This window comes from Pinus tabuliformis, chromosome 6 (genome assembly GCF_031772625.1).
Source record: "Pinus tabuliformis cultivar Carrire ecotype Pingquan chromosome 6, CPIR1, whole genome shotgun sequence".
NCBI lineage: Eukaryota > Viridiplantae > Streptophyta > Pinopsida > Pinales > Pinaceae > Pinus > Pinus tabuliformis.
In genome coordinates this window covers 1,648,791,585-1,648,817,340 of record NC_142292.1, presented here as the reverse complement: position 1 = coordinate 1,648,817,340, position 25,756 = coordinate 1,648,791,585, and positions in this window count along the sequence as shown.

Sequence of the window (25,756 nt, the reverse complement as noted above, 5' to 3'; positions counted from 1 at the left end):
CAACTATTTTACATTAAAAAAAATGTATTTATTTATGTCCTTATTTATTTTATTTTCTACACTAACCTACTATGCTTTGAAAAATGAATATGCTTATATATAAGAGTACTTCCAGTGGAGCCATTTTCGAAATAAGGCCTCAAGTATGTACATACCCAAATTTGAAAAATGCATGTTAATAAATAGTAGGGTATGAGAAGCCAACTTCCCTTGAAAAGATGGTGTCAAAAATTGTTGAAGTATGGAGTGATGCTGCAAACAAATGATGCAATGAAACAAATCTTCAATATATCCTTTACTTTCTTGATTTCCCATAGCCTTCATATCATGAAGTTTTTGATTTTTTAAAACGATTTGTTGATGCAAACTAGAAGAAACCTCATTTTCTTCCATAACTTCTACAATTTTTGGATTTGAAACATTCCCAATCTCAATATAAGTTTTCTGCAATGGTGCATGTGAGATAGAATGGGTGGGAAGGGTAGGTAAATTTTGTAGTTCAACACTGTAAGCATGTTGTACTGGTTTATTATGGTGAGGGTGTGGAATGAGTTGAGCAAGAAATTGTGTAGGACATGGAGCATTTTGATGATGTAGTTGATTAGGTTGTGTGGATGATTTTGATAGGCAAGCAAGATGTCGTGGAATAGTTGGTGAATAATATTGATGATGTGTTTGTGCTACAAGATGAGGGAGAGTAGTCATGCAATCATAAGATGAACCATGCCAAACTTGTAGACAAGATTGGTGGGGGTTATATTGAGATTGACATGGCTACCCTAGCACATGAGTATTCCATAATGGATTATGCAAGAAATAAAATAGAGAGGAAGTGTTTTGAACCATACATGTGGGCCACGATTTCCATGGTTGTGAAATTGTAGTAGCTTCTCCATCTATTTGATATGATGCTTCCATCCTAGATAAGAAAGAACAACTATCTATGGGATGCTCCTTTTGGCAACGAGGGAAAAACACTTCTTCGATTTCTTGATTTTTCTAAACCTACAAAACATCCAATTGTGAATTTAGAGAGCTAATAAAATCATATTTAAAATTTTCAAATAAAACATTGATTTCAGCTCTTATGTCTCCTCTTCTTGTAGTAGATTTGAAAAAGAAAGTAGAAGCTTCTCTAAAATTATTACCAGCCTTGGACAATTCCCTTGAATACCTTATGCATAATTCACAAACATCATCATATGATAACTGAAAAACATCACCTTTTCCCATTAGATTTAAGAGTTATAAAAATTCATCTTTGATTCCTTTAAGGAGAATTGTTTTTAAGATCTCTTTTTTCAAATACTTATGCTTTGATTTTTGAAGGTTGTATTGAAATCATTCTACATAGTCCTCCAAGCTTTCATCTTCCCCTTGTATCATACTAAAAATATTTTCACTAGCCTTGCAATAGTCTTGGTACTTCTTCAAGAATACATTCTTCATGTCCTCCCATGTTTGGATGCAGTTCCCACCAAGGCTCATGAACCATCAGAGAGCTGCTCCTTTTAGAGTAAAAGGGAACACTTTCAATCTTTGATCATTAGTACAATAATCATATCCTCTACAAATTACTTCAAACTCAAATAAGAATGTATTTGGATCTTCATTTTCCAAACCATGAAAATTTGGTAGAGTAGATGGGGGAATGATGTGCATTTGTGTCACTCCTAGATCTTTGATAGGGAATTCAAAAGTAGCAATGTGAGCCATTTCTTACCATAATAGAAGATGTTATTCATGTTTTTCTCTGAGGCTCCTTCAAATGTTTCTGTCAATTGATTAGTGGAATGGGTGGTGCTTACATCACCACTTAAGTGGAATCATGAGATTTTTTTTCTTTTCAAAATTCTACCTCTAAAATTCCTACTTCTACCAGTGCATGTTATATGACCTAAGCCTGACTACTGAGGGTATACCCATCACTGGTTCCCCATGATTCACATGTAGGTTCTTACCTTCCGTCTCCAATATCCAGCTCTCACAAAGTCAGGTATGCATCTACAACCAAATATTATTGTGGTAGCGAAATTTCATTGTCTCCCCAGCAACGGCGCCAAAATGCTGGGTAAAATTAATTGCTTAATAAATAAATAAAACAACTAATCACCTAGACATTAATTATCAACCCGAGGAGCGTCTTTTTATTTCAAGGCAATCGTAAAAATATATGCATAACAAATACCAACAACTAAAACAAGTTCTATATGATTGTGTTCTATACTATCAAGCCCATTCAACAAGAAATAAAATGTAAGACTTGAATAATAAAACTAAAATTAAAAAGAAGAAAGTAAATGACAGGAAAAGAATAATGCTAATCACACGGTTTGAATCAATACTAAATTAAACCACACATTGCTGAATTGGAAATTTAAGCTATTGCACTCAACAGAATTCAAATGCAAATCTAGAGCAACAAATCAAATGAACTCTAGAATTTGCAAGAAATAAAAAATCTAGAAAATGTAGCAACTTAACAAATTACTTGATTAAAATGGAAATTTACTTTAAAGAACAACGATTGAAATTCAAAGAAATAAGCACACAACTAAACAACTAAACTACCCAAGACTCAGTTCTGCCTTGAGAAATAAATCAAATCAGATTACAAATAATGGATGTAGAACTAAATGGATAACTTCCTTCATTAAAACATATGAGAGGAATAATTACAACATAATGAAGCTCTTAGCTTTGCCTCAAATTCAACAATTGTTCACCCTCTCATATCTTATCTCTTCTCCTACATCCTATATAAAAATTGTCCATCTCCTATCTCCTAATTATCCCTCCATTATCCCCCCCCATTATCCTCCCACTATCCCTCCATTATCCTCTTCTCTTTGATCTCTCCATTATCCTCCCATTATCCCTCCATTATCCCCTTCTCTTTTATCTCTGTTTTCATTTAAATACACATAGAGCAAAGGGAAGTTACAACAAAGCTGATTACAAAATGATTTCGATTACAATTTTAGATTGATTACATAATCTTAATAAACAAGATCATATCTGAAAGATATTTCCATCAACATTCAGCAGGAACAAGTCGAATTTGGTATTGCAATTGGAAGAATTTGGAAAATGGTTGCAACAGCAAATCTGAGAAAATCACCTTCGAAGAACCTTGCATTTCTCTCAATCCAAACCGAATTTTGGAAAACTTCTCAACACTAAATTAATTTGGTCTGTTCTGCACAAAACCCATGTTTCGGATTTTCAAGATTCACCTACATTTGTCTGAAACGTCCAATGAAAAATTGTCACTTCTTATTCCAGCGAATTTCTGAGCTAGAATATTTAATTATGAGGTGGAGATCAAATTTGCAATCTGGAAAAGATCTTGGAGGCTAAAATCGTGAGTGATGTTACAACAAATTCATCAATCATGCATAATAATCATCAATTTATTAAAAATAAAGGAGAAGAAATCATATTTATCCATGAGAGCATAAATAATTATAAAATGGAATTATATGATAATTTAGGATAAATGATGTGATAAAGAATGGTAGAAATGGATGAAATAGACGTTAAAAAGTGATAATAACAATGAAAAATTAGTGGCCCAACAATCTTTTCCTTCAATGCATCAAAGGCCTTTTGATGTTTTCCTCCCCACTGAAAAACCTTTTTCACACTTGTCAATGCATGCAAATGAGATGCTATCAGAGAAAAAATAGCAATTAATTTCCTCCAATATTGGGCTTCTCCCAAAAAAAAATTTACCTTAGTAACTGTCTTGGGACTTGGCCAATTCAAAATGACATCAACCATAGAGGGATCTATTTTCAACTCACCTCCTCGAACAATATGACCCAAGTAAACTAATAAAGTTTTTCCAAACTCACACTTTCACATATTAAGATACAACTTTTCTTTTTTCAAGACATCAAGTACTTTTCTTACATGCATGACATGTTCATCACGAGATTTACTGAAAATTAAGATGTCATCTAAGTAGACTATAGAAAACTCATCAAGAAATGGCCTCAACACATCATTCATCACAAGCATGAACGTAGCAGGATCATTACATAAACCAAAAGGCATAACCAGCCATTCAAACAAACCTTGTTTTGTTTTGAATGTTGTCTTCCAAATGTCTCCTTCAGCTATTCTAATTTAATGGTAATCACTCCTTAATTCCAACTTAGTATAATACTTTGCATCTTTCAATTTATCAAGTAAATCATTTATTCTAGGCAGTGGGTAACGGTTCTTTACCGTAATTTTGTTCAATGCACGGAAGTCCACACACATGCGCCATGTTCCATCCTTCTTTGGCACCAAAAAAATAGGTGAACCACATGGCGAGGAAGATGGTCTGATGATCCCTTTATTCAACAGCTCTTGAATTTGCTTCTTAATTTCTACACTTTCCATCACTTACATCATGTACATGCCAATGTTAGAAAGAGGACAATCTTGTTGCAACTATATCTCATGTTGGATACCTCTCTTAGGAGGTTACCCTTTGGTTCCTAAAACATCTCTTCATATTGGTTATCTACATCAACCAATTCAGATTTCAGTTTTGAATCACAACTTTTAAAAGCTTCATTATCAACATCATTCTTAGGTTTGATCATTAGAAGCACAAAATTCTTGCTTGAATTCACTAGTCTTTTCATTTGCCCCGCATTAACAAGTGAAAGATTTAATTTCTTGCTATGAGCTCTCACAATATATTCTACTCCATCTTTGAATAAATGATATTTGTTTTCATGTCTATGGAATATATATTTTATGTCATAAAGGTATGGGCTTCCCAAAACTATGCCACATATATCTAATGGCACAACATCAAGCTCCACTTCATCTATGAAATTTGCAGTAATGGAGAATTTCAGTTTACACTTTCTAGTAACCTGCAATTGTGCATTGTCACACACCCATCCAAGTGGATATGGTTTATGATGTGGAATGGTTTCCAAGTTTAAACTTTTGACAATGTTTTCAGAGATAAGATTGGCTTGAGAGCCACTATCGAAAAGTGTATCAATCTTGTTATGTTTTGAGATCACCCTTATGTGAAAAAATTCTATTCTCCTCTTTTCATTTGGAGTTTCATTTTGTGAGTTTGAAGAACTAGTGCTAGCAATGGATTCTTTTCCTTTTATACCCATGGTTGTGATTTTAGTTTCATCACCCGAATCAGATTTCAAATCCTGTTGAGTGGTTGCAATTGTCTTTTATTTTCCCTTGTTGTTGATTTTTTTTGTTTCATTTCAGGATGAAGCTTCCAACAATGAGCTTCATCGTGACCTTCTCTGGAACAATGTTTGCATGTTACTTTCTCTCCTTCTTTTTTGATAGATGCATTTTTCTTTCCCTTCCCTTTGAAACCCTTTTCTTTTCCTTTACTCTTAAATGGATTTTTACTACCTTCTTCTGGAGTGTTTTTCCCTCTTGCCTCAAGATGAGTGGTTTGCACACACACATCATCTAAATTATTGGGATTAAACATTAAGATAGTATGCCTAAGGTAATTGTGTAAAACCCCTATGTACTTCAGCAACGTGTCCTGTGATTGCAAATCTACACCTAACATTAAAGACCTTTTTCTAAATTCTTGGGTGTAATCTTGCACATTTTGACCTTTAAGTTGTCTAAAGTTCTGCCAATTCATGATGGCTTTCTGCATATAAGCTAGAGGGTAAAATTGTCTTTTAATTACAGCAATGAAATCATTCCAAGAAATTGATATCTTACCGTGTTTTTTTATCTCCTCTTGGGTCTTTGATTCCCACCATACTAGTGTTGCACCTGTTGTCCCTTAAGAAACCAATTTCTTGGTTGTGTAGAAATTGTGCTTAAGACATTAATGTTTATTATTCTTGTCACTTATTTGTATGATATATCCTCAAATGAAGGACCTCAAAGATATGGTTCTTAACCCTTAATACTTAGGTGATATGAAAGTCTCAGAATGCCATATGATGCTAGATATAAATGTTGAATGAAGAATGCTTTGAAAGGTTAGAGACAATATGTTGTTTTTCGCAGAAACTATTATCTTTAACACTTTGATAAGTTAGAGACAATATGTTGTTTTCACATAAACTATTATCTGTAACTTAGAAGAAATGTAGGAGTAGGGGTTTTAAGTATAGGAGCGCTCTTTTAAGGAATTTTAACTTCATTCACATAATTAAACAAAGACCTGCAGCTTCATTACTATACTTAAAGAAAAGAAGACATATGATGGCACATAACAGACGAGTTACAAAATCATACCCAACAATGTGTGGAAAACTTCTGATTCTTTCATTAATCAACAATTTATCAAAAATACAGTAGCCTAGTCTCCAGGTTCTTCAAAATTCGAACCCTTTTTCTATAATTTTGCCTCTTTTCATACATCATGAGACAATTGGTAATCACCAAAATTGTCGAACTACTTAACTATCTCCTAACTGTCTAAAGTAAAATTTATTACAAAATATTACATTGGAGGGTAAAAGACACCTCATTCTTCTCAAGAAAACAAAATAACAAGAAATAACAGAAATTAGAAGGTGATGGTTGCTCGTTGTTCGAATCTGTGGCTTGACTGTTGATGAAGTTTCTTTGTAGATGTTCTGATGATAGCCAGACTGTTTTAACATAGCAAACTACATCTTTACCAAACTCTGTGCGTGGACTTGTGGGTTATGGACCCACGTGTATATCAGAAATGTTTTGATTGGCGGAAACACAAAGAAACCCTTATGGCAAACGTATATATCGAAAGTGTTTTGATTGGTGGAAACAAAAAGAAACCAGGCCAATCATTGTTCCTTTGGAGTTTCGGTCATCCACCTCTAATTTTAGTTATTCTGCTAAAACAGCGGAATTGGTTGATTTACGTGGAATATGGCAAACCTTCGTCTACCACGGAACCGAAAGGAAACAAAACTCCAGTTCATAATCTTATCGCATCCGCCTTTTCCACAAACCTTTACCTTCCCCACGGACCCGACAAGAAACAAAACTGATGTTAAAAGACTTCTCGGGTTCGAAATTTATAATAAAACCCGTACACTTTTTGAAGCAATATCCGTCGGATCTTTTCCCTTTTTTATGAGCGGCAGTGATTGATCTGGACTTCAACGGATTAAATCACATTTCATAAACCATCTTGTATGTTTTCCAAATTAAACATCGTCCTTGTTAACCACGCGATTACCGTTGGATCTACATTCTTCAAGCAGATGGCCCTGATCAACTGAGGTTTTAGCTCGATTTTATAACTTCTCGCGTCCGATTTTGGAGTAAACCTCACCCTTGTTAACCGTGCGACTACTGTTAGATCTATTGCCTATCGATCGGACGGCTCAGATCTTCTCCCGGGTTTCTCATGTTCAAAAGCCGTCAATAAAAAAAAAAAAAAAAAAAAAAAAACTCATTTCTTTCGGATTTCTGCATTTTCTTTTATTTCCATTATAACATAATATTTGATTTTTTTTATTTTTGCGATAAAACTGAAAATAAATTAAAATGACAATGGATGCTACAACAGCACCCTCCATTCTCGAGGAAGCTAACTGAATCTTTATGTCCTCCTCTTGAAGGTTTTGAATTCTGCAATAGACCTCCAATTGGCGAATCCAATTATCAAGCTTCTCTACATTCGCTTCAGCATTATACCTAGGCATCTCAAATATAACATTAAGTTTTTAAAAAGGTGATTTACCAGTTCCTTTTGAAGTATGATGATGAGTATGAGTAAGGGTTGTGTTAGTGGAAGAGGGTGAAGATGTTTGTGAAGAAGAAGATGAAGAAGATGGTGGAGAGAGTGGAGGTTTGTCTCCATTTCCATTACCTCCTTTTCCATTACCTCCACCTGAAGAACCTTCTCCTTTGGGAGGTTTGGAACTTTCCCCTTGCAACCTGGTATTTCTCTCTTCATAGAGGACCTTCACCATCTCTGTCATATCAAAGAAAGCCTTTTTGAAGGTCTTTTCATCTTCTGACATGTTTATAGGTTCTCCTTCATGAAACATGCTCTCTAGAGTCTCAACTGCAACTTGAGGCTGACCTGGTGTTGGAGATTTTGGCAACCTTGCTCTCCTTCCCCTTAACCCAACTTCAGGGCTTCCAACCAGCTTCCCTTCTCCTCTTTTGAGTTTTAACCTTGTAAGCATGACATAAACTTGCAAACAGTTAAATCCTTCTTTCACAAAGAAAAACTAGTGCTATGATACCAAAATGATCTAATTTAGAATATTATATTATTGTGCTAAGATCCTCCTCATATTAGAAACAAAATGCTTTCATTATTCTTAAGGATTCATGAATTTTGCAAGTTAAAAATGAGTTTTATGTTCATTTATGAGCAATTTTAACATAAATAAGAGACTAAACGGCAGCATAAACATGTGCAGAACATCACCAAAAACACATCACAATAGGAACATGATGAAAGAGTTCACCCCTCTTGGGCTACGTCTCCTTGGTCCAGGTTCCAATGTCTTGGACCTCTCTATTATGCTCAAAAGTGTAAAAAGATGTGTTTACAATGCTCAAATGCTTCTAAAACCTACTCCAATGAGTCCAGAATGTCCAAAAATGGCTACCTAGCCTCTTTCTACATCCAATTTGGTCGAAAACTGAAGAAGTTATGACATCTCCTAGTTTCTCCACTATTCGCTCCACAATTTGCACCAAATCTGGCATCATCCTACAAATTTGCCCCATTTTCCACTAACGGAGCAATAAATTCCCTGGATTTCAAGTGGATTTGTAGGATCATTAATTTGGTCACTAAGGCCTTAGAACCAAAAACTGGGTCATATGGGGGCCATGCGCCTAGGGGCTAGCCCCCGGCGCTGGTCCCCCTCCCTCCAGCGGTCTCGATGAATGTTAACGGTTTAGCAGGAGCAGTCACATGGCGCTTGTCCGGCAGTCACGGTGGCGGTTACAATAACTGCTGCAGGTATGTGGATATTGTTCACATGGGGGGGTGGTTAAGTCTGCGTGCTCCCCAAGCTGGCGGTTGGTAAACCTTAATACAAACTTGTTACCATTATATGTTAAGTTGTAATGTGTAGGCGGATTGGTAAAGCTTTGTTGTTTGTTGTGGGAAGTCGTAGGGTCAACCCTGGCCTCCGACTTGTCTTGTGATACAAAAAATTTAAACGGACATTAGGAGGACACGTGGCGGCCTCCGGCTTAGCCATGTGTCACCTCCTGATTGGCCCAAATCCAAACACTTGGACCAATAGGTCTTTGTCAGCTCAATAGAATATTTTGAGAATATTCCATAAATATTTCGAGAATATTCATTTTTCCACCTAGGTTGTATGGATGCCCAATCAGCATCCCAATCAACCACTTGCAAATTTTTTCCCTGTTTGACAAAATGAATAGGTCGCGTTTCTGGGAACATGCGGTGTCCATTTCACGCGAAACGAGTTGCGCTAGATTCAAGATGACGAGCACTACGCGAACATTCAGGTTCCACACCATTCTGACAACTTTGATTTTTGAGCATAATTTTGAGCACCTGATCAAACACCTTGGATAAGAGGTGATCATACTTTGATATCAAATGAAAGGAAACAAAATGTAGAATATGCTTCCTATTCTAACTAATAAGAAAAAAATGTGCAAAAACCTTTAGATAAATATCATAAATGATAACAATAAATAAATGAAAGAAAAATAACAAACTATTACATATGGTTTCATTTCCTCCAACCTTGATTTTCAATAAATAGAAATAATAAAACTATAAATAAATTATAATTTTCCAATTCTATATATTATAGAAACCACAAACAATTAATTAGTCAATCATTACTTACTATCGTTACCTACTGATAATCTACTTTTTACTCCCAACACTACTCAACAAATATTCCTCGTTATTACTCACCATTATTTCTTATCACTGGTGAACAATCATTGTCTGCTCTATTACAAAATTGCAAACACATTAATATTTAGTTTAATTTTCTAATTTCTATTAACAAATAACTATATAATTAAAAAAACCATTTGTCTCATCAATATTTTTTTAGAATGACTTTCGTACGTATTTCAAGTAATATATTTAAACAAATACAAGGAATAGAAGCTACCCCTACTAAATATCTAATATAACTTTAGGTAACCATAATTTATTTACACAAGACGAAATTTTCACACATTGAAATTTTAATATTGTATCAAGAAAAATTAAACCAATAACTATAATTATTATAAACAAATTTATATATTCCCATATCTATCGTGGGCAAAACATTGCTGGTAATGACAAATCCAAAATGGTTTGTCTCTTCAGCTGGGCGTGATATTCTGTCAAGCTTATTACAGGGGCAGATCCATTAGCGCTGCGCAAATTCCTCTTTCTTGACTTGTTTTTCGATATGATTTTCTTGTTTTTTCTGAGAGTTTTATATTGATTAATTAGATTGTTTTTTGTTTTAATTAGATTGTTTTTTGTTTTTGAGAAATATAGAAATTTTAGTAATATTTTGTTAAAATTTAGTAACGGATTTTTGTAAATTCAAGTTACAATTGTCAAATGCCAAGATTTTGGGTGCTCCGCATGTTTTTAATGGTATTGAATTTATTTCCATCATCAAAAAACATGATTCAAACGCTGCTACTGCAAGATTTTCTGAAATTTTTTTTCCAAAGTCCGACAGAATTTCTCCACCTTAATAAACTTGCCAAGTATAAACTTACCCTACTATAAATATATTTTTTTAGTCAATAAAATCCACAATTTATGCTTGCTGTTGTTGTGGCAGTTATAGACATGTGACACATGATACTATTTTTCATTTATCGATGTGACAATGAAATTAGAATTCTCAATGGCAATATAATCCAAAGAATGACAATGATGGTAGACAAGGGACTAGGCATTGAATCCTTGATACACTTAAACTAGTTTTTTATTTAATATAATACTCATTGTTTTTTCTCGAAAAAAACAAAAAACTAATTTTCATTGTTTAAATTTTAAAGGGGAAAATAAGGAAACATTCTCTCATTTTTTATATACTTTACATTGGCTCAAAAGGACCCATTCACCTAGAAATGAAAATATATATTCTCATTTAAAGAAGGCATTATGTGGGTACACCATGTCATTTAGGTTCCCCGCTTAAAATATATTGATATTGTCAATTTTCATTCTAATGTGGTCTTCGTTTTATTTATGGCCTTATATGCACGAAACGACAAACGACCAAGCAAAGAAGGAAGTGCATTAAAGAAAACAATATATTCCCCATAAAATGTCAATTTTTTAAAAGCATCTTAAAAATCGTTTGCAGAGCCAAGTCTGCAAGCCAACACTGAAAAAAAAAATATTTAAAAGAGGTACACTCACTACTCTGAAGATTGGCATTAAGGAATATAGATTCTCCCTTTAAATTATACGCATATCCATATTCTCTTCACTTTGTTTATAACCGTATTTGCATAAAGAAGACCAAGTTTGTGAAACTTGGCATTAAAGAATATATTCATATTTTCCTTTCTCACTCGAATGGGTTTTCCATTTTATTTAATTCCTTATAAGCATAAAATAGGGAGAAAAGTACTAAAAAAAATCGATATATCCATAAACTATTAAAACAATAAAACAATAATAGTAAATGTGGTTGAGATATGTTAAGTAATATTATTTTCTATTTTTTATATACTAATCAATATATAAAAATAGTGTCAATTATATATATTAATCACATTTATTAATGTGGTTGTGTTAGTTGGTAATTGATGTTCATGGCAAGAATTAGTAAACTATGGTTGATTGTGATTGACTATGTCTAAATATGTCCAAGTTATAGTTGAGGAAAGTTTATTATGGTCAACATATAGTTGACTATGGTGATGACCATGGTTGGCCATGTAGATTATTGTTGTCCATGTTAACAATGGATGGAAATAGTTGACCACATTCCACTGTGGTGACCTTGCTTCACCATGTTCAACCATTCTAACCATTCTTCAGCATGGGTGACCATGGTTGTCCAAGGTTGACTATGGTTGACTAGAGGTGACCATGGTTGATCATGGTTAACCATGGATGACCATGGTTGACCATAGTTGACAATGCTTGACTATGGTTGACCATGGCTAACAATGTTTGGTCATGCTTGAGTTTGTTTGGCCATGTTTGGCCATGGTTGACCTTGGTCAAACATGGTTGAAGATGGTTAACTATGGGTGTACATGGTTGATCAAGGTTGTTAGTGTTTACCTTTAAATCACTATGGTCAACCATGGCTAACCATTATGCCCATGTTGGCTATGGTTGACCATGTTTGACCATGTTATCCATGATTCACCATGCTAACCATGCAAACCATTATTGAACATGGTTTGACCATGTTTGACCTTAGTTGACTATGGTTGCCATGTTGTTTATGATTGACTATGTTTTACCATGGACAACCAAGGGCCAATCATGGTTCACTATGGTTGTACATGGTTTATCAAGTTTGCCAACGTTTGCCTGTAGATGATTGTGGTTGAGCATGGAGAACCATGTTGCCCATGTTGACTAAGCTTGACCATATTCAACCATGTTGTCAATGGTTGACCATGATTAACCATGATACTAACACATACCATTAAACATGGTTTGACCTTGTTTGAGCTTAGTTAAACATGGTTGCCCAAGATGTCTATGGTTGACTATGCTTTACCATCACTAACCATGGTTGACAATGTTTGACCATGATCAACCAAGGGTTAGTCACGGTTGACTAAAGGTGTACTTGGTTGATCAAGGTTGTCAACGTTTAACTATAAATTACTATGGTTGACCATGTGTTGACCATGATACCCATGTAACTAAGGTTTCATATGTTCAACCATGGTGTCAATGGTCAACCACAATTAACCATGTCAGCCACACAGAACATGGTTGCCCAAGTTGTGTATGATTGACTATGATTTACCATCGTGGACCACGTTTGGTCATGATTAACCAAGGGTGAGTCATGGTTGACTTAGATAAACATGGTTGAAAAATATATTTTTTGTCGTATTATGATAGCATTTGTTGTTTATCACATTATAACATCATTTGTTATTTGTCACATGAAGATGACATTTGTTGTTCATCACTTGTGACATCTATTGGCTGCCACATTGTGACGTTGTTTATTGTTCGTCACATTGTGATGTCAATTGTTGTTTGTCACATTGCAACGATGTTTGTTCTTCATCACATTGTGACAATGTTTGTTGGTCATCATATTATGCCATCATTTTTTGTTCATCACATTGCAACATTGTTTATTATTTATCACGTTGTGATGTCATTTGTTCTTCATCACATTGTGACATCACTTTTTTGTATAAGTTAGTCATTTTTTGTTTTCCCATGTTGACCGTGCTTGACCAATGTTCACCATGGTGTACCACAATTAACTATAGTTAACCATGTAGACCATTGTTGAACATAGTTTGAGTATGGTTAGCCATCTTGACCATGTGGTTCATGGTTATCTATGGATGTCCATATTGTATATGGATGAATATGCTCAATTATTAATGACATGGTTAACCATGTTTGTCTAATTGTGACATTGTTTGTTTTTCTTCACACTGCAACATCATTTGTTGTCCATAACATTGTGAAATCGTATTTTGTTTGACACATTATAATATCACAATGTGACATCATTCGTTGTTCATTACAATGTGAAGTCTATTTTGTTTGTGACATTATGCCATCATTTTTGTTTGTTTGTATCTATAAATGATTATGAATGCCCAAGGTTGACCATGATGATAATGTTGACAGTAGTTGATGACTGCACCTATTTGACTTTGTTGTATATGGTTGATGATAGTTGACTATGGTTGACCATGATGCCCATGTTGACTATGGTTTATTTTGGTTGGCCATATTAACTATCAGATATATTCCCTATGTCCATGTCTTTCAAAACTAAGTGACATTGAGAATGTTATAATGAAGGATTATGTTCATGGAATTGTGATGTTGATAAAGGGTTATGTTAGATTTAACAGATTGTGACATTTATCTTGGTAAAATTTGGAAAAATCATTGTGTCCACCAATGTTTATCTATCAATATCATGTTCCTCAACGGTTTTGTGAGTTTATAAAGTCAACCTATGGTTTGTAAAGTCACCCTATCGAATATTTTAGTTGGGTTTTACTAATGAAGAGCCTATGGCGTGCTCTCAATGGTTCTGGGATTTGGTAGAGTATTATATTTGTAAAATATTTAAAAAGTTTGTCTTTAGGGTCTTGGATCGAGATTGGGGCTATGGTGTCAAAGATGCCCTCATACATTTGGTCTAGTATGATGAAAATCAAATTTTGGTTGATTGGAAATCTCAGATGGGAGGTTGGGGCGGGAAATAAGGTGGAAATAGGCTTGGATCCCATTAGGGGATTCAAGGGGGACCACATTCTGTTGGTTCATCTTATTCGACATATACACAACATGGGGATATATTATTTAAATTAGATCCATTTGTATACATGATTTCCCTATTCATTTCCTACGTGGTGCTTCTCTAGGAAACTTGGTCTTTATGGTGTGTTGGAAGTGCAATGGGATTCTTATATTCAAAACTTATATTTGGTAGGATTAACCTTAAATTACAAGGAGGACACTCTACAATGGGATGGTTGTACCAAAAATGGGCAAATTTATTTACAAGAGGCATATGACTACATCACTTTTGTTCACCACAGTTGTGAGATCCCCAAGGTTATAAGAAAAATTTGGAAATGGAATTGTCCATTAAAACTCAAGTGTTTTGGTTGGCTATTATGGTGGAATAAGATTCTGACGTGGGAAAATTTATGCAAACATGGTTTCTGTGGACCTGGGAGGTGTGTCATGTGTGCCTCAACAGGTGAAGATGTGATTCATCTCTTTTTACAATGTCCACATGAAATTTCTATATGATTGGGCATACTAGATATTATTAAGTTGAAGGCAAATTGGAACTTTGTTTCTATTACTGCTTGCCTATAGAATTGGCTCATGGAATGCAAGGAGTGGTGTTCTCTTCCTTTATTCATTTTTTGGGGCATATGGCGTAAATGGAATGCTTGTATTCTCGAGGTTTCCAGTTTGGATATCAAGCAGTGTTGTTATTCAATTGTTGCATTCTTCAGTGAGTATGGATCAATGGATAATTGATAGCATGAGAGACACATACATCTCATTAACATATGGGATAGTTTCCCCGTGGGTTTTTTTTAATGGAGCGGTCAGCAATGGGAACTCAGGATGCGAGGTATATATTGTTATCAATCCTGGCCATTATTATCATTTTATGTGGAATTTTTGACAATGTACTAACATCGCACAGAGGTAATTTCTCTATGGGGGTTTATGTTCTATGCAAAATGGCTCTCCATTGACAAATTGGTGGTATTTAGAGATTCAAAGGTGGTTATAGATTGGGTTCAGGATCAATCAACTAATGGACACAACAAACTTATAAACTGGTTGCAGCGTATCAAAAAGATTCATGAGTAATTCCTAGATTTGACTTTCTCCCACCTATATCAAGAGCAGATATAGTTGTTGATGAACTATCCAAAAAAGGTCTACACCAATTTCTAGGGAGCATATTTTACACTGCTTTTGCAAAGGACAAGATGCAAGATTGTTGGGAATTATTAAAATATATTAAGCAATGTCAAAATGGATCTTAACTAACTTTTGTTAATATTTTTGTCATGTTTTTTGTATTTGACACACACACACACACACACATATATATATTACATGGGGATACATTGTGGTACTTTACAAAATAGTACATGCAATGGGGCAGTTTTTTAATCTATAACTATAGGCCTAGTTTTGATTATGTATACAAACTAATTATTAGTACAGAGATTGATGCTCATATAGAGATAATACAAATGAAAACAATCGAAAGTGGATTATGTTAGTTGGAATTTGGGCAATGGGGCTCATGGATGAAATCAATGTTTGATAATATACTTGATCATGTGTAAAAAAAATCTATTAATATAAAATTGTTGGCTTCTTTTCTCCAAAAAAAAAAATAATAAATAAAATAGTGACCCAATTTTTTTTTCATATATGATGTTTACCATATTTGACTTATGTTTACACACCTTGCAATATTTCTTTCCTTGTGACATTCCTTAAAGGTTATCTTTGAGTGAGATGTACCTAAATGGTCTTGGTGCATTGTGATGCTCATCTTTGTTGGCCTATAAAAAATTATGTTCCTCATTAGTTATGTTGCATTATGACATGAATGAAGGATTGTGAAATGTATTGGCATAATTTAACAAGTTATATATATATATATATATATATATATATATAATTTAGCTAGTTACACCTAGAGGAAACATGCTTTACCAAGGACGATGTGAGAACTCTTGAGTCTCCGCCTATTAAGCGTGAAACAATATCACAAGATTTAACATTAAATACTAGGAGGGAATATGACATGAAGTTTTATACCTTGCTCGAGATGGAAGTAAACCAAATGAAAACATCTAAAATAAAGCAAAAATGCATAACTAATCTTGTAAATGAAAATATCATCACTCAATATAATGAAATCACATAAGAAAAATTTGAAACTGACTTACTAAAAAGGAAATTATGATAAATGAAAACAAAACATATAAACTAATATAATGCTCATAATATAGAGTTTATTTATCTTATCCTACTCAACAAGAGAAATTAGTATGTTAGGTAGAGTCATATAGCCAATGCAACTAGAAAATAAATTTATCATTACAATGGGTTTTACCTTTGTGCTTAGTTGGTAAGCAAAACAATGGAAGATCAAACCTATGATAAGTACTTTGGAAATCCATTCATGGTTTGGACAAGCCCTACAAATAAATTATCATGATGAAGATGAATGGCTAAGTGATACCACAATTCCTTTATACCACTGCAAGATTCTTTGATCTATAAATCGAATGGGATGATATAATGATCCTTTTATTGTAGGCATGAGATCATTCATCAATGTTGTTTTTCAACTCAATGGGAAAGAGAGATTTTGATGGCAGCCCCCACGGGAGCCTGCACAAATACTATTGTCCCCCCTAGCTTCCCCTATCACATACACACATAAATGACAATAAAATTGATAACAACTAAAAATATATGGAAACTAACAACTTGTGATTAGTTGTTTTTTGTAAGGGAAGTTGAAATCTCGTGAAATATGTTGGAATCTAAACACCCTGCAATTTGTGGCCTATTGTAAGGTTCATATCCTTCTTTTCGAATGTAACTTCATATGCCTAACAACCATATGCAAATACATCCATGGTTGCAAAATTTATGTTGTATCTTACACATGGAAATAGCCTCTTTGTACCTATACACATGCATGTTCCTATAAGAGTTTATATGATTGCTCATAGTTCATGGAATGAGATGGTTGCTCATGCCACAAAAATTCAACAATCTAACATCCCTTAGTGCCTATGTCATTTAGGATCTCCATCAAACTAAATCATCTTGTATCCCATTTTTGTCTTCCATAATGAAGAAAAGCATCAAATCTCTCAATCCTCTCACAATCCCCCTCTAAGATATACTCATCCTCTCATTCCTCCTCTTCCAAGTTACTAAGAGATATTTTATGCAGATCATTTGCTCAAAAAGGAGTGTATAATATTGAACTTGTGCTTTCATTTAGAGGAGGGAGGGTAGGTTCTCGAATGATCCTGACATCAAGGCTCTCCTCATATTCTTGTTGTTAAACTATTTTAGGATTGCTAATGGTAGAATATGAAATGCTTCATTATTGCTACCAACCCCAAAGTATTTATTTTCTTTAGTTGTATGGTCAAAAAAATTCTTTTTTCATATCCACCATAACTTTGTCATCCTCTACATGATGTGACTCTTCACTATTTCTCTCTTCTTAAGGTGACACGCTCAACTCTGTTGTAAAGTCTTATTTGTCACTGAGTTCTTTAATACTTTTAAGGTAAAGGAGCATTCTTTATCCTAACAAGGTCCTGGATGTGATTTTATCATGCTTGTTACACTAAAAAATGTCACCATGACTATTTGCAGTTAGTATGGCTCCATCCACTGTCATACTATCCTCCTTGGCAAGTCTCATGCCTCTGCTCTCCATGTCAAACTTCAAGAAAGAGAGAAAAGTCATTTAAAAGTCAATTATCTCTGGTACGCAGTTTCTCTTAGCCTCACCTGCGGGTACGCAACCCAAGTTCACAATACCTGCGTACTTGTACGCTCTGTATGTAAAGGGGTGGGTGCGTACTCCTGTAAAGGTCAAAAGGCGCAAGTTTCACTCCAAAAAAGTTACTTATGGTCATTTCTAGAGTCTTCTAGAAGCATGTTTGACGTGTATGAAGCGCCTCCAGATGGTTCATGTATCCCTACCAAAGAGGAACTTATCCCATCAATAGGGGAGCTATCCCATCCAAAGAGGGACTTATCCCATTGATGGTGGACCTGAATAACTTCCTCTAGAGCACTATAAATACAGGCATTGGGCCAAAGGGAGGGGAGGTTGAAAGCTGAACATTCCTAAGGGTAGATGCTGCTGGAATTAGGACTTCCTTGTAGAAGCTTGTGAGGAGAGATTACCATCTTTACTTGTTTCCATTGGGAGGTGGGTGAGCTGATCAGAGTAAGGGAGAACTCTTGTGGACCCTGAGAGGAGCTTGCACAACACCAAGGCTTAGGTTGTAATGGTTCCTTTTGTTACCTTTTAATACAAATTAGTCCATTCTTCTCAACAATTTGTTATTAATGAGTTGTTTCATATACTCCTTGGTCTATATGTTAAATATGTTTTATTTTATGTGATATTCAGGTGCTATTTAATCGTTTGATTGTTGGTGAATGCAGGTTTCGAAGGGAAGGAGGAGCTCATCCGGATCAACGAAGCTGGACTACTACAACAGCGTTGGATTACAGGTAGGATCTAAACACTTGATTTCTCATATTGTAAAAGCATATTTAGGGAAGGGTTGCTTTTATTTGTCTTGTTTGTCATTAGAGAGTCTTAGGCTTTCTAGGAAGGTCGGTTGTGTCCGCACTAACGACTCTTTCCGCGTGACAAAATGGCGACTCCGCTGGGGAATCCATGAATGTGTTTGAGTTCTTTTTGATTTGATATTTTGGTCTGAGAAAAATTGCTTGTTTTCTGATTTTTGGTTGTCTAGCTGTGTATTTGGGTGGGTTAGCTTAGAGTCAATTTAGATTTTTATTTTTCTTAGCCTTGCCAGTAGTACGCAGTCTCTGGGTTTAACACAGTGCGTACTTGTACGCACTGCGTCTTTGTGCACAGTGCGTACCCGCGCCTGTGTGAACAGATGACCTGCGTACCCCTATCAATTTTGAGAAAATTTCAATTTTTGCTTTTTGCTCTTTTAGATTTTGCTTTTATTTTGTTTTCACTGCCCAGATCCATCAGTTTACTGTCAAAGATCTTCACCTGAACTTGTCCCGTTAGTGTCGAGGGTTTTGGTGGAATTCATAGGGATTTTGCCTTAGGGTTTGATTTTTTAACTGGTTCTGTAGTGACTTTGGCATTAGAGGTTGTCAAACTTTGGATCTCCCTGGTTTTGATCAGTCCTCTTAGGAGTCGGGTCTGTCATAGAAGTCACCCTAGTGAGAGACCTACCTTTGTGTCTTCTCTTTGCGAATCTCGAAAAGTTTGTTTGTTAAAGCCTTGAATTCCATTCTTGAGAAAAAAGAACAAAAAGATTTCGATTTTGTTTTTTGGTTAGTTTATGATTCTGCATGAACTGATCCTTAGTTGCATTTTGACTAAGTAAAACATCAGGGAATCATCCTTGTAGGCTTTTGTCCTCATTATTTTTGCTTTTAGGTAAATTTGCTTTTAATTTGCTTTTGAGTGAATTTGATTTGATTGTCTTAGATTTGTTAAATTCGATTTGATAAAATAGTTTTACATGCTTTATTAACTTAGAAAAAATACAAAAATTCTTTTGGAAAAAAGTTTGCTTTGGTAGCATTTGTAGACTTTTGGGAGAAAAAGGAAATTCCGTAGAGTAATTAGTGGTCATGAGTTGTGTGTTTTGAAAAGATAAAGAGAATTGTTTCTTTGATTGTCTTTACTAAGAAAGTTGTTTTCTATAAAATTTGCATTTTCCAACTCTCTTAGTTAGGAGATTCATTGAAAAGGAAAAGTAGTGTAAATCATCTTAGGTGCATCTTTGTAGTGGTTGCGAGTCGAGTCTACACACCACCAGTTTCATCTCCATCACCTTTTGTCTTTAAGAAAAACCATAAAATTAACGCTTAAAATAAAATCAACGTAGTAACTTTTATTTACTAGGGCTCTGAAACACCAATTTAGATCAGGCTAGTGTCTTGGAGTAGGAGAGTAATTAACTCTCCAAGACAACAAAACCAAACAAGTAGCTTATCTTGTGATAGAATAAATCCAATTGTCTCATTTGTACTCTGGGAAAGCTCCTCTTAAAGGAGAAGCACGAGCTCGTGTCCGAACCAGTGAGGGGATCAATCCTCCCTCGTTGGGAACGACGCCAGACACGCACGTATTACAAACGGTAAACCTCGGATTAACCATTGTCGAGGAGCCAGGGGTCACTTGTCGGTAAACCTTGGATTATTGTCAAGGAACTGGCAAGGGGATTGAGCTTGATACTCTGCCCTTGCGTGCTGTCGGAGTGTAGACTATTCCCCCAGGTGCATTTGTTGCAGTTGGTAACCTTAGTGACCATTATCTTTAGGATTCTACCGAGGTGACGGTGGAGGGAAGATCCCACTGTACCTGGAGCAGACGTCGGCTAGACTCACTTGGATTTTCCGGGGGGTTCACTTCACTCGAGACGGTTAAAGTGGAGGAACTTGTGCCGGTCTATTCATTTACCGTTGTCCGGATCTACGATTCAAACCACGGTCCAGATGCCTGTAGGGCAGCCTGGTTTAAGTACTGTTGTAACAACTCAACCTCAATTTACCCACCAACAGTACCAGGGACAGTACCAATTCGGTCCTGCTGTCCAACAACCGGTCTACCAGTATCAACCGTATCCTGGGTACACTTATCAACAACCTCAACAACCCCAGTACGGTCTGGTTAATCCTGGTTTTCCAGGAGGATATAATATCTCTAATGCGATTCCTGTTCCTAGTTATCCTGGATATCCTCCTCCTGGGACTGGTCTTGTGACCCAGAGTTTTAGAGATCCTAACCGGCAGTTACCATTTATCGCAACTTTGAATTTACCAGACTTGACGCGCCTAACGAACAATCCAATTCAATATCTTCCGTTCTGGCCGCCAATGCCAAATAAGTGGCCCAGCGATATACCCAAGTTCGAAGGTAAGTCTGGAGAGGATCCGTCCAATCACGTGATGACTTACCACCTCTGGTGTGCTTCAAATTCTATCTCGGATGATTCGATCCGCTTACGTCTTTTCCAGCATACGCTTATTGGTCTCGCGGCCAAGTGGTACATTGAGTTACCACGGGCCTCTTTTTACAATTTTAGCCAGTTAGCTACCTCGTTCCTAACTCATTTTTAGTTGCCGGTCAAATACGATAACGGCACGGAGCTATTAACTTCATTAAAACAGTCGACCTCCACTTATATTTCCGATCATATTCATGAATGGAGACGTCGAAGACGTTTAGTGAAAGTTTTTATCCCGGACCAAATCTTAGCTGAATGGTTTGTAAAATCATTATTACCGAAGATTACTGAAGATGTAGCTAAGGCCGGAGTAGTTACTGAGGAGCAAGTCATTGCTCGAGCCCAGTACCTTGACTTAGTTTACACTCAGTCGGGTACGTTGCACGAGAAGATCCCAGATCTTCCTAAGTCGAATCAAATTGCTGCTGCTCCTTCGGGGTCTCATGCTGCTGATGGCATGATTGGTACGATGAATACTAAAAGTAAGAAGAAATACTCAAAGAATTCTTCTCCAATAATAACCTTATCGGACTCCCCGACAGGAGAATCTTCTCCTGAAATCACTGCCGATATTCACGCTGTAGAGTCATCTACGGCTAAATCAAAAAACGGTGGTAAGAAGAAAGGCAAGAAGAAGGATAAAGCAGACAAGGCTCCAAAGGAGAAAAAAGAGAAGTCGGAATTTAACGACGAAAAGCACAAACCTCGCTATCCTTGTTTAATTTGTGAAGAAGATCATTTCACAAGAGATTGCCCTCATCGGGCAGAGGTTGTGAAAATCGTTAAAGGTTCCCCAACTCCTGTTGTTTTGAAAGATCCATTTCCAAAGCAGGAGAGTAAAATGATAGGTTCTTCCTCGAGTGCCAGTGAAGAGCCCATATTGATGATGTCTCATGTACGGATTGCGACTCAATCGCAAGATTATGGTAGTAAGAATCCTGTTGATGGTAAAGAAGCAGAATCTTCTCATTCTACTCCATCAACCTCAGCTCCCGGTTCGGATCCACTACAGATCGAGAAACCTAACCCGGACTTGATAATTAAACCGCCCGCCAAGGGTATACTTCGAAAGTCTGCTTTCAATCCACATGCGAGAGCAGCTCAGAATTATAACATTGTTGAGGATTTAGCTGTTTCACCCTCAACAATGTCGGCTTTGGAAGTGTTGTAATCATGCCCAGCACAACGAAAATTACTCTTGTCGGCTATAGGAGCTGTTGATATTCAGGACCCGAACCTGATAATCTTTGATCTAGAAAATAGTACACCGCGTCTCCCTCATCAAATGGCTTTCCAGATTCCAGTGATAGTCAAAAACAAACCTATTCATCGGACTGTGATTGATGAAGGAGCTTCTACGTGTATTATGTCGATTCAGTGTTGGAGATCGCTTGGTTCTCCTTCACTGAACCAATCCCCGATGATTCTTAAGGCCTTTGATGGCCGTGGGTTCCATCCGTTTGGCATTCTACAGGACTTGCCTATAGGGGTTGAAGAAAAAACCGTTAGTCTGGATGTGGAAGTGGTTGATGCCCCTCTAGACTACAACCTTCTTTTGGGTCGCAGTTGGTCTTACGCTATGACAGCAGCCGTGTCATCGGTCTTCAGAGTTATAAAGTTTCCACATAATGGCAAGATCATGACGATAGACCAACTGGCTTACTTTTCATCCGACCCAGCCTCTTCAGAGAGTATCCAGCATGTCGGTAAAACGACTATCCCTTACAAGGATGTTCGTGTAGGATTGGTTAAAGATTCCGGTTTACTGGGAACTTTTCCCTTTCCTTCGATCAATGCAGACCCTTCATTCGCATCCATTCATATTATTACTTCAGACACTATTATTTACGACGATCCTTGGATTGTCCCATCTGAATCTGAAATAGACTCCTTCGGTAATGCAATGCCTTTGAGTCCATATGAAATTGCTTATGCGGCCGTGCAGTCTTTTTCCGACTCCAGTTCAACCCAATTCGACCAAATGAATGTGGTCCGTGAGGAATCACTTTTCACATCAACCTCAGAATGGATAACGTTTCCCGAAGTTGTGTCATCTGACGAACAACTTCGCGAAATCCTAAGTGTAGACGATCTACCATGGGAAGATCTTCATCATAGATCTTCGTTTTTACTTGAGACTGATGACTTTGGAAATGATTTTTCATCAATTTTTACAGATGAATATGTCAAGGAAGCTCAGAATCCCATGAAACATCCTGATTCAGAGTTGAATTTGGGAAACATTTCCCAAACTATTGCCATTGACATTTCAGTCAAAACCGGAGTTATTGAAAACATTCATATAGGTGCCTCGTGTACAGATAACAAAATTCAAACATACAAGGTCCTATTTCAAGAATTCCGCGACGTGTTTGCCTGGTCCTATGAGGAAATGCTAGGAATTGATCCCTCCATTGTTGTTCATGAAATCAAGACTTACCCGGACGCTAAACCCGTCCGGCAACGTCTGCGTCAGATACACCCTAGGAAAGCGGTTGCGATTAAAGCAGAAGTCGAGAAGCTATTGAAAGCAGGTTTCGTTTATCCGATCTCGTTAACGGATTGGGTATCGAATATTGTTCCTGTTAACAAGAAACAAGGAACAATAAGAATATGTATCGACTATAGGGATATAAATCGTGCTTGTCCCAAAGACAACTATCCTACACCCTATATCGATCAAATAATTGATGATTGTGCCGGCAGTGAAATATTTTCCTTTATGGACAGTTTTTCCGGTTACAACCAAATCAATATTCTACCTGCTGATCAACCAAAAACGGCTTTCATTTGTCCTTGGGGGACATTTGCTTATTGCAAATTACCTTTCGGACTTAAGAATGCCGGAGCCAGTTTCCAACGGGCAATGTCTTACGCGTTTCACGACATCAAGCACATTGTGCAACCGTATCTCGATGATTTTCCTGCTCATTCTCTACATCGAGCTGATCACCTTGTCCACTTACGCGCTATTTTTATGAGGTGTCGGCATTATCGAATTCGGTTGAACCCACACAAATGTGTCTTCTGCATAGAAGTGGGACGATTGCTAGGATTTGTCGTTTCAAAAGCCGTTATCCGCGTCGATCCCTCGAAGGTCGAAGCCATCATCAAATTGCCTCCTCCTTCGAGTTTGCGCCAACTCCAAAGTTTGTAGGGGAAAGCAAACTTTTTACGTCGATTCATTCCTAACTACGCCGAGGTTACAAAGGGTTTCACCCGGTTGTTGAAACAAAACGCTCAATTTTCTTGGGATGAGATAGCTCAGAAATCTTTTGATGCACTTAAGCACGCGTTGACCCATGCACTGTTGCTGCATCCTCCCAACTACAACCAGGACTAGTTTTTGTATCTCGCCGCCTCCCACTCCACCATTGGAATGGTCTTAGTTCAGGAAGACGAATTCGGAATGGAACATGTGATATATTATCTTATTAGGACATTAAATCCCACTGAGCTAAAATATTCGCATGTGGAGAAATTGGCCCTGGCAGCTGTTCAGGCTGTCCAGCGTTTTCGTCATTACATTCTCCTCCGTAAAACTACAGTGATTTCATATTGCAACCCTATGATCTATATTTTGACAAAACAATTGCTAGGGGGCAAGTACTCCAAATGGATTGTTATCCTGCAAGAGTTCGATTTGGAATTCGAGAAGTCCAAGTCTAAGAAATCCTTAGTTTTTGCGGAAATGATGTGTGACTTCTCGCGTGCTGACACGGAGACTGTGGCAGAGGAACCCATTGCGGACGAATCTCTGTTTCTTATCAGCACTTTAGATCCTTGGTATGGGGATATAATCGTCTATCTCCAAACCCAATCCTTTCGGCCTGAAGCTTCAAAGTCGGTGTCACACGGAATCAGTCAAGGGTGCGGACACAGCTGACCTTCCTAGAAGTCTAAGACATTCTAATGACAAACAAAACAAACTGGAGCTATCCTTCTCTAAACATACATTATGATATGAGAAATCAAGTGTTTCGTTCTTACCTCTGTCCAAACGCTGTTGTAGAAGTCCAAGCTTTGTTGATCCGGATGAGCTCCTCCCGTTCTCCAAAACCTGCAATCACCAACAGTCAAACAATTAAATAGCACCTGATTATAACATAAAACAAAGCATATTCAACATATAGACCAAGGAGTACATGAAATAACCCATTAACAACAAGCTATTGAGAAGAATGGACCAATTTGCATTAAAGGTAATCAAAAGGAACCATTACAACCTGAGCCTTGGTGTTATGCAAGCTCCTTCCAGGGTCCACAAGAGTCTTCCTCTACTTTGACAAAGCTCACCCACTTCCAAATAGAACAAGTAAAGATGACAATCTCTCCTCACAAGCTTCTA